The sequence below is a fragment of the Manacus candei genome, unplaced genomic scaffold, assembly GCF_025592945.1.
Source record: "Manacus candei isolate 608988 ecotype Guabito, Panama unplaced genomic scaffold, ASM2559294v1 h1tg000037l, whole genome shotgun sequence".
Taxonomy (NCBI): Eukaryota; Metazoa; Chordata; class Aves; order Passeriformes; family Pipridae; genus Manacus; species Manacus candei.
Window position 1 is genome coordinate 2,020,776 of NW_026138085.1, and position 11,183 is coordinate 2,031,958.

Here is an 11,183-nt window from a genome sequence, read left to right on the forward strand (position 1 = left end):
TTTTTCCTTAAATACTTACACAGTAGAGGCTGTGCTTGGACTTTGGACACAGTGCTCCGTTCGAGAGTAACTCAGCACCCTGCAGTGGTGCTCATCCACATGCACCTCGGGGGTCCATAATAAAAATAAAACAACTAGCACTTAGAACACCCTTGTCATTAAACGCTATCAAGTAGGAAAATATATAATTTCTAAGAGGAAATGATTAGAAATAAAAGACCGATTGAGAAAAACAGCAACAAAAAACGTTCAACCTCCTCAAACAAACAAACAAAAACCCACCAGCGCCATGTGATTTTCTTCTTTAGATCGCATCGTACACCTATGTAGAACAGGCAGTTCTACAGGGACGGTAAACAAGAGCCAACTACCACTCAGGTTGAAGCCCAAAATGAGAAATAACTGCACAAAGAGATTAAGGAAGTCAAGGTCAAAAAAAAAAAGAATTATCAAGCCCACTAACGCTTCCATTTCTGCAGATGCCTTCAACAAAGGATGGGAGAGGACACGGCAGAGAGGAGGAAAATGCAGTAGGGAGGAAAAATATCTAACGTCCCCTATCATCGAGGCACATACACTTTCGTTTGGTAGTCCAACACTGAAACAGCATTAACCAATGGGGTTTTGTTAGGCTGCCACAAAGTTGAAAATACATCACTTCGGGAAAACGAGATACTGAAGGAAAAACGTCAATCCTATTTTCCTGAGCTAGTCTTGTAGAATTAGGGAAAGTCATTCTACATATTCGCCCTTCTCCGTTAATAAACCATAATATTTCGTGCAAGTTATGTTGTCAGACACGTTTTCATCTGAATCTGAAACTTTCTGTTCTGAGTGGAAAATGAAGATAGGCACAATATCAATCGGAGCTTCACCTCTGTTGCCCCACATTACGCAGCAGAAGTTGAACGGCAAGAACATCCCCGATGAATCTACACGTGACAGAATAACACATCGGATAGCTGATGAGAAGTGACGGGTCACAGGGCTTGCTACTAAAACAGACGCAGCATAGTATTATTCAACTCTTTCAAAGAAACGCAGGTCAGCACTAATCACTCCAGCAGAGAAACAAAGATGAAGAACCCACTGCCGCCAGCACCCAGTTACGAAAGATTGAGAGAAAGAGTGCACGAGCTTACAGACCTGCGGTTCAGCAGTACCAACGGGTTTGCATCAGAGAAATAAGGTCTGGAAAAAATAAGTCAGACTCAGCAGTGCTACCATTTCTGGGAAGAAAGACGATAAAGGGTGGGGAAAAATATATAACTTGCAACACCAAAATAGCAGCAGTCAGTCAGGTCCAAGTACACCAGTGCGGGAAAAGGACATCCAAAGAAGAAATCTCAAAACCCAGGCATCCACCTAATTTTTCGTAACACGAGATCAGTAATTCTACTAATTCTAATGAGAGCTGTGGTCAATACTTTTCACGTGAACCAGAACCTGTTAACATCTAAGAAGCAAATGCAGAGACTGGCTACTTGCTGCGTGTAGAACTGATGTAAAGTATTAAATTCCTTTGGGAATAAGGAACCCTAGCAACACATCCCGGGAAAATCGAAGGGCATAAGGGACGCCGGCCCAGAGGCTCAAGAAAAGAGAGAGAGCACGTGGATTTACAGACCTGTGGTGCGTCGGGCTCGGCGGGCGGCTGTTCCACGACGGCGCTGCTGCTCGGACTCGGCTTCTCGCAGGGCTCCCCGGCCACAAGCTCCTCCGCGGGCACGATGGGCAGCGGCGGCGGCGGCCAAGCGGCCTCGGGGGTGGCGCGGGGCGGCGCCGCCACGCACAGGTTGTAGGAGTAGGGCAAGGTGCCCTCGCAGAAGTCGGCCGGGAAGGCGGCGCCGGCCAGCGACAAGCGCTGCGCGCCCAGGCAGCGCAGCACGGCGGGCGGCCCGGCCCGCCGCAGCCGCGCCAGCACGGCCAGCGCCACGCTCAGCACCAACAGCGCCGACAGCAGCGCCAGCGCCAGCACCAGCCAGAACTGCAGCTCGCCCGCCGCCTCGGCGCCCGCCGCCCGCTCGCTCAGCTCCGGCAGCGCCTCCTGCAAGCTCTCGGCCAGCACCACGTGCAGCGTGGCCGTGGCCGACAGCGCCGGCTCCCCGTGGTCCTTCACCACGGCCACCAGGCGCTGCTTGGCCGCGTCCCTCTCCGACACGGCCCGCGCCGTGCGCACCTCGCCGCTCTGCAGCCCCACGCGGAACAGCGCCGGCTCCGACGCCTGCACCAGCTCGTACGACAGCCACGCGTTGCGCCCCGCGTCCGCGTCCACCGCCACCACCTTGCCCACCAGGTACCCGGACGACGCCGAACGCGGCACCACCTCGAAAGCCGAACCCACCGAGCCCGGCGCCGCTCCCGACGCCGCCGGCGGGGGCGGGTAGAGCACCCGCGGCGCGTTGTCGTTCTGGTCGAGCACGAACACGCGCACCGTGGCCGTCGAGCTGCGCGCCGGTGACCCGCCGTCCTGCGCCCGCACGGCCACCGTGAACTCGCGGCACTGCTCGTAGTCCAACGAGCGCTGCGCGTACACCGCGCCGCTCCGCGCCTCCACCGACACCGGCGGCGCCGCGCCCAACGCGCCCGCGCTGCCGCCCGACAGCCAGTAGCTCACGCGCCCGTTCGCGCCCAAGTCCAAGTCCCGAGCGACAACGCGCAACACCAGCGCGCCCACCGGGTTGTTCTCCCGCACGTACGCGCTGTACGACGCCTCCTCGAACACCGGCGCGTTGTCGTTCACGTCCGACACCTCCAGCACCAGCTCCGTGCTGCTCCACAGCGCCGGCCTGCCCCGGTCCCGGGCCACCACCGTCACGCGGTGCTCGGACGCCTGCTCGCGGTCCAGCGCGCTCGCCGTCACCACCTTGGACGAGCCGCCCGACGACGCCACGATCGACAGCGGCGCCTCTCCCGACAGCGCGCACGACACCTCACCGTTCTCGCCGGAGTCCGGGTCGTTCACGTTCAGCAGGGCAACCACGGTGCCGACTGGTGCGTCCTCGGGCACGGGGCTCGACAGTGACAGAATGGTGATCTCGGGGGCGTTGTCATTCTCGTCTGTCACGTCTATCTGTACCTTGCAGAGTGACACCAAACCGCCGCCGTCCCTCGCCTCCAAGTCGAAGCTGTATTTACTCTTCTCCTCGAAATCGAGGGGTCCCGCAATGCTGACCTTGCCGCTCTCGCTGTCGACAGTGAAAAATGCTCTCACGGAGTCCGGGACGTTGCCAAAGGAGTAGGAGACCCGCCCATTGGACCCCGCGTCCGCATCCGTAGCCCGCACCCGCAGCACCAGGGACCCCGCCGGCAGATTCTCGGCCACTCGCGCCTCGTAGATGCTTTTGCTGAACACAGGCGGGTTGTCGTTGGCGTCCGTCACGTTGACGCGAACCTGAACAGTCCCGGACCTCGCAGGGTCTCCGCCATCCACTGCCGTCAGCACCAGCTCAAAGGAGCTCTGCTTCTCCCTGTCCAACGCTCTCTCCAGCACTAATTCAGGCTGCTTGCTTCCGTCCGCGCTGTCTTTTAAAGCCAGAGAGAAGGACGGGTTGCTGCTGAGCTGGTAAGTAATCAGGGAATTGCTGCCCACGTCCGCATCTCGGGCCATCTCCAGAGGAAAACGAGCACCGGGAAGCGTCCATTCACCGATCTCGAGGTCCAAAACCGCCTTTCTGAAGGACGGGGAATGGTCATTCACGTCCTCAATGGCCACCTCGACACGGAAGACGTTGAGCGGGTTGTTCACCAGCGCCTCGAAGCTGACGGAGCAGGACGCCGACTCGCCGCACAGCTCCTCCCGGTCCAGCCTCTCGCTCACGTACAGGTTCCCGTTCTCCTCGCTCACCGTGAAGTATTTCAGCTGCTTTTTGCCGGCAGACGCCACCCGCAGCTTGCGCGCCGGCAGCTCGTCGGCGCTGAGCCCCAGGTCCCGGGCCAGCGGCCCCACCAGCGAGCCTCTGGGCAGCTCCTCGGCCATGGAGTAGCGGAGCCGCTCCGCCGCCGCCCGCCAGCACAGCCCCAGCAGCACAGCGCCCAGCACCAGCGCTCGCCCGCCGGACGGCCCGCCGCTCGCCCTCCGCCCGCCCGACATTGCCCACAGCGCTCGCTCGCCAAGCTCGCCAGGCTCCTGCCGCCGCCCCGCCTCCCTCGCAGCCGCTCTGCGCAGCCACAGCAGCGCCCGACAAAGCGCCCCCAGCCCGCCGCCGCCTCCAACTCGCACGCCTCTGCTGCCCGCGCCGCCTCTCGCCTCTGCTGCCCGTGCCGCTGCCGCTCTGGCCCGCACTGCCCGCCCGAGCCAGCAGCCTGCGGGGACAGCACGCACAGGCGGCGGCGGCCGCGGCTCCAGCAACGCTCGGCGGCGGCCCAACAGCGGCACCCGGAGGCGCCGACACAACACTGCAGCCGCCTCAGGGCCGCGCTCGGCGGGGAACAACTTGGGGCCTGATGGGGCTGCAACGGCCATGGGGTCTCTCCTCGATTCCCATCAGCAATCAAAGCAGGACCTGCTTAATGTGCTTCCTAAGGCCTTTGGAATTGAGATGCGCTGTCGGGTGCTTTTATGTCATTATCGCAGTGAATACTCAGAAGCAAATATTCATAAATATTCATAGCAGAGTGATAAAGGAAGGAACTAAGTTGCCCTTAATAAAACCAGGCCCAGCTATAGGACCAATAAACGATAATATAGGGAAGACTTCAAGAGCATTTTTGAACTGTGTTAGAGCTCTTGAATTCTGCTGAATTCATTACCTGGGATGAATTAACCTGGCTGAATGGATCAGCCTAAAGCACTGGAAGCCATCTCTATGCTAAGGGAGCAGATTTAACAGCTATTCTTTTGTGTGTGATTTTTGAAATATCCTTCTTTTCCTCTCCATACTTGAGGAGCTGACAGTGGGAAACTGCAAAGCCACACCAAGTCCTTCATAGATTCAAACAATGGTTTTGGTTGGAAGGGTTCTTTCAAAATCATTGAAAGCATGCATTGCTCTAGCTCGTGTCTCACAAAAAGAGCTTAGAGGGGGTGAACCAGCCCATCACACTATTTGCCTTATTACCTCTTATACTATGCAAGATACAACTTTCTTTCTAAGAAGCAAGTGCATTTTGCCAAATCATGTCCCATTTTACCACCCACCAGTAACCCCATGTACTTCTCTGCAAAGCTCTTCCCAATTCCCTACTCCCTACTGAACCTGCAGATTGCCTTGACCCAGGTGCAAACCTTTCCCTTGGCCTTGTGGAACTTCAGGATGTTTTCACCGGCCCACTCCTCCAGCCTATCAAGCTCTCTCTAGCTGGCATCTCTGCCCTCTCATGAATCAACTCAGACTGGTGTCAGCTGCACATTTGCTGAGGGTGTGCTCAATCCCAGTGTCTATGAAGATACTAAACAGTACTGCTCCCAGGAAAGACCCTTGAGGGACAAGTTGCAGGTTTACACTTGGACATTCAGCTGTTGCCTAGAACTCCTTCAAGGTGACTATCCAGCCAGTTCCTCATCCATGTAACAGTCTCCAGATGAGTGTCCAGCATGTTCTGGGCAACTGTGTGAGAGACACTCTGCACATACTCTCCCACTGGCTCCTGGTCTGTTTAGAGAAGCCTTGGCTTCACTGGATGACCACTCTGCCCTTTGAGGATTGTAGCAGAGATGCTTTTGCACTGTCACACTACAGACAAGTGTGCCTGGGTGAGCACATAGGCCTGTGAAAGCTTCCCCTTCACAGCTGTAAACATCACAGGTGTGTAAGGGATCTCAACTGCATTGGGACAGCTGGAAGAGAAGTGACCTTCCACGTAAGAGCAGACAGCCTGAGGTTGAGCTCATGACACCAAGAAAGGCAAGAGATGGGAACACACAGAAAGGAACAGATCAGGTGTAATAATATTTTGTAGGCCTCACTGTTCAGAAGCAGCTCAGATTACATGGTACCCCATCAGGTACATGCAGGTGTTATCTGTGACATTTGATAAGCAAGGGAATAACCATGTCCTTCTACAACCTCACACACAGAGCTCTCCTGTCTTCTCTTTCCTGCTACACAACTGGCAGCTTTGCTTGTGACCCTGTCATTTTTGGCAAAATTTACCAAGAGATGATAATGCACTACAAGAACATCAGGAAGGGAGGCACGTTTGCCTGCTTACCACCATTCTGAGAAAAAATGGAAGGGTTCTAAAGCCTGCAAATTACAAACCACCAAAATAAAAGAAGAGTGGTCATCCAACAGAGAATGGCTCACCAAAGGAATGACTAAGAGTGAATCTTCTGCCTTCTTTTACCACAAACACTGTTCTACAGGCTTACAGCTTCTGCTAAGGTCTTGGTTATATCTATTTGTCCTGACAGTAACAGAACTCAAGGACACCTTCACATCTCCACCCTTTCACACCTGCTGTAGCATGAACAAGAGGCACTAACACACCATGCATTGCTGAATGAAGCAATGCTGATAAATACAAGGAAACCTTCTGACATGTCAAACTAAGAAACAAAACCCAAAAATGTAAATCAGAGAAGCAAGGCAGTAAAGCATCAGAAGACAAGGGGTGATCACAGAACCTCACTGGGAAACCTTCTGGGTCTTCACTGTGATTCATCTCTGCAAGCACTTGGAAGTCACTGAGCTCTCAAGTTGCAAGTGCAGCCCTAACATCTTACACTGGACTACCTAGTTATGGGATTCATTTTAAGAAAGACTCCTCAGCTCTCAGCAATTCTACTGTGTGGCCTGCTCACCTCCCACAAATACCAAGCACTTCATCATGGGCCCCTTTCTCAAGCTCAACCTTGGGAGAAATTACAACAGATTCCCTTTTTGCTTTTTCTTCATATTCCTCACACACACAATTCTGCCCGAGGTGGCTGAAGGAAGCATTTGCTGCCAAACCACAGACACAGGTTCAAAGGCAGAAGCACTGACCAAAAGTGCATAAAAAGACCACGACCTTACAGGAAACAAAATCTTGAAAGAAAGTCTGATTGCAACTATGAAGAAACTCTACATCACTCTGCTCTGCAGAGATACAAATGGATAATCAAAGTTTCACATAGGAAAGGTAATTCATTCTACACATTGTAGAACCCATTCATGGTTCTCTAATGCACAGGTTTTCAGGAAATCCTTTATTGCTGGAGGACTCTCACTGCCTTTCAGGACAGGGATACCAGGATCAAAGGAAACATGGCACAGACCTTGGCACCAGGCATGAAAACAAACCCCCCTGTTTTCCTCATTCAAATCCAGCCTCTCCATTTCCTGGCTCTGCATTCACAGCCTTTGGTTGCACCATGGACAATACCCAACTTCTGACTACATGGCAGCCCCAGCAAAAAGAGCATGTCATTCAGTCCCATTTTAGGGAAATATAAACTTATCAAAATGTTTGTCTTAGCTGATGTCCACCTTCAGGCTATGGAGAAGAACTTCTCTCCCACCCTGACAATCACAAGATGTCTTTTGGTGTTTCACACTGAATCACAGAATCAAAAGTTGGAAGAGACCTTCAAGATCATCTGGTCCAACCCTCAGCCCAGCACTACCACAATCACTTGTAAACCATATCCCCAAGTGCCACATCCAGAGGTCTCTCAAACACTTCCAGAGAGGGTGACTCCCTCACCTCCCTGGTCAAGTTATTCCAATGTCTGATCACTCTTTCAGAGAAAACAAACAAACAAACAAAATCAAATATCTAATCTGGATCTCCCATGGTACAACTTAAGACCATTTTCTGTTCTTCTTCCCCTAAGACATGGTAGAAGAGAACAACCTCCACCTCACTACAACTGCTTTTCAAGTAGTTTGGTTGGAAGGGTTCTTTCAAGGTCATTCAATCCCCAGCTCTACCATGGGCAGGAACACTTTCCACTGGATTAAAACACTCAAAACCTCATCCAGCCAGAGCAGTGAGGTGCCCCTGAGCTTTCTCTTCTCCATACTAAATAACTCCTCTTAGTTCAGGGGAACTGAGGTATCTGAGCTGCTCCTCAGAAGCTTCAACAGCTTTGGTTTGTTCACAGCATTGCCAGGCACAAGGAGGACCAGCTTTACTCCTTGACACAAAGCAAACAAACAAACAAATAAAACACAGCAAGAGTGAGAAACCACCAGAAGTGTATGAACCATAGATTCACATTTCAGATTGTGTCAGCTCTGGTAGGAACACAAAGGAAACTGGTTGGTAGGAAGTACACAGGAGGCTCACACAGGAGCTCACAGCATAGACCCCAGACACACTCATGTCTTTGGCAGTGGAAAACCAAACAAGTTTGGAACCACAGCTGTGGTCCCATCAAAGAACTGGATCAAACTGAACCTTTATACCTTTCTTTTTGCCACTTCACACTGTGCCAGAGTGAACTCCTGCACAGCCTTTTCTCTGGATAGACAGAACTCTTTTCCCCATTCGAAACCCACACCACAGGAAAGTTAAATCTGCAGATGGACAACATTACAAGAAAAGTTGCACACGCAACTCCTTAGATCCCAAGTATCACAACAAAGATTATTCTGTTCATTCCAATAATTTGAATAACTTTAAAATGTTATACAGATCAAAAGCAATCAAAAGCTCAGTTAAAAACCCAACCATTGCAGTAGCAGCTCAAAGGGAGCATCACACATGGGCTCTTTGAAAGCTCTATCACCATAATGTAAGATGTGCTGAACCCAAAACTTGGCCATTTGAGTCCAAACCATGCAATATCAAAAAGAAGATTCCTTCTGACTTTTTTTCAGAAGGCAAAGTTTCAACTCTGGGAGTCAACAAAACACAGGCCATGTCTCCACCAGCACCTCCTCACACACAACACACACAACACTTTCTTCAAACTCTTCACAGCTCTCATGGTTATCAGAGATCTTCAAGATTGACAGAAAGACACACACACAGACACCCCTGTAAAGAAACGTTGCTCAGACAAGGTCTCCTTACTATGGATAATATTTGACTTCTCACCCTTGGCATGTCACACGCAAGAGCATTTCTTACAGTGACAGATAAAAGAAACATGTCTCTGAAAGTCTCTTTCCAGCTGTAAACAGGAAAGGCACCTACAGAACAGGCAGGCAAATAGGACAGATCTGATCTTCCACACACTATCAGAGAGAAAGAACCATCTTCAAGCCATCAAAGAGAAAGGCAAGAAATAAACACCTGCAGAAAGGAAGAGATCATGACACACTATTCCCAGTTATGTAAATAAGACTAAGCAATAATTTAGGTGTTTAGTAAGCAGTGAACACACAACTTGCTTTCCCCAGAGCTCCCACATGACCTTTGTCATAACTATATAATTAAGCTGTGCAGTTACACAATTAGGACAACATGCAAATACAAACAAAGAACCTCCCAGGGCTAGAATAACATGTCTTCCAGCCAAACAGCTGGGGAAGGAAAACCTCACATTGCAAGGTACTACAGCTGTGCCATGAACCAAAAAACACAAAAAGCCTTCCCTTGTGTCCTTCAACAGACAATCCTGCACAACTCCCAGGACTGGAATCTCCCACCCATCACATTACCCAGGATGCCCTTTGACGCATCTAATTTACAAGCACGTGGCACATAAGGCCCAGTTTATCAGATCATTTCTCTTAAATTCACCGATTCACTTAAATTCACAGAGATATCTTTACACTTCTGCATGAAGATACATTTGTCTGCTCACTGACCTTCTGTGAAGAAACCTCAAAGGAAAAGAGGAGCAGTGCTCCAGTGAATGTATGCAGACATTCACAGTGGGTCAGTGAAGGTCTGCATAGGGGCAATCACCCTCTCCTTACATCTCCCTCTGCACCTTGAGTCTCTCCCCTTGCACTCCCGCAAGGCTCTTGCCATGACGTCTTTTATAGCCAAGGCACATCCAGCCTCATTGCACAAGACTCAACCTCAAAAGACAAGAAATCAGCAAAACGCCGCTGTCATTTCCTCCTGCATTTCCTCCTCCACAGGCAGCACCCAAAACTGGTTTTGACCAGTCACTGCTTGCAACCCAATCCTTCATCTTCATAACAGGCAGACAGACATCATCAATGGACCAGATGTTGCCCAGTCCATTTCCCTACAGGAAACACAGAGAGCGAAGTATGGACGAATGCAAAGACATTTCCTACTGACCTCCATTATGTATCATTGAGATACATGAAGACTAAAAGGTTACAAATGATAAGAAGCATGTAGTAAAGTTAATCTTGCAATCTAGAGAACCTCACCCAAATCAAGTGCATGTGCCATTGGGAAGACACCTGAACCTGCAAATAACACAAACTACAATTTGCTAATAAAGCAACACACCTGTACAGAAGACCAAGGAATGAAAGGAACCCGGGTGTTACACGTCAGGGCATGGAAAGGACTTGGTGCATGATGAAAACAGGAAGCCTCACCCAAACTTCCAGCCACCATCAGGCTCACTACACCTGCCTCCTCAGCAACCTGGAAGACTGAGCAAGGACCAGCCAACAGAGTGTCAATGCACGAATATCTGCCAGGTTTGTCAGCAAACTTCCGTACACAGAGAACAAAATACGGCGGGGAAAGAGCTGAAGAGCTGAAGAGCAGAAGGAGAAGCTTCGCAGAAACACTTTGGACAGAAGAACTCACCGGGAGAGGGGCGGGGTTCTCGTGCTTGGGACCGGCAGGTTCCTGGTCTCCGAGCAGCGGCGCGGGCTCGTCGGGCGGCGGCCGGGCCGGCAGGGTGTCGCAGCAGCTGGCGGCCGAGAAGCGGAGGTGGCTCTTGCGCGAGTCGGCCGTGAGAGACACGTCGTGCGAGTAGGAGTGCAGGAAGGCGCGCACGCCGTCGATGCCCACGAAGTGCGTGGCCGGCACGCCGCGCAAGGCGCCGCTGCCCGCCGCCAGCAGCTGCTGCTGCGAGCGCCGCCAGCGCCGCAGGCGCAGCGCCAGCAGCAGCAGCAGGAAGGCGAGGAAGAGGCACGACACGGCGGCCACGGCCAGCACCAGCCAGCGCGTCAGGCTGCCGCCCGCCTCGCCCGCCCCCGCCTCCGCCTCCGCCCGCGCCGCGCTGCCCAGCTCGGCCAGCAGCTCGGCCACGCTCTCGGCCAGCACCACGCTCAGCGTGGCCGTGGCCGACAGCGCCGGCCGCCCGTGGTCCTTCACCAGCACCACCAGGCTCTGGCGCGCCGCGTCGCGGGCCAGTGGCGAGCGCGCCGTGC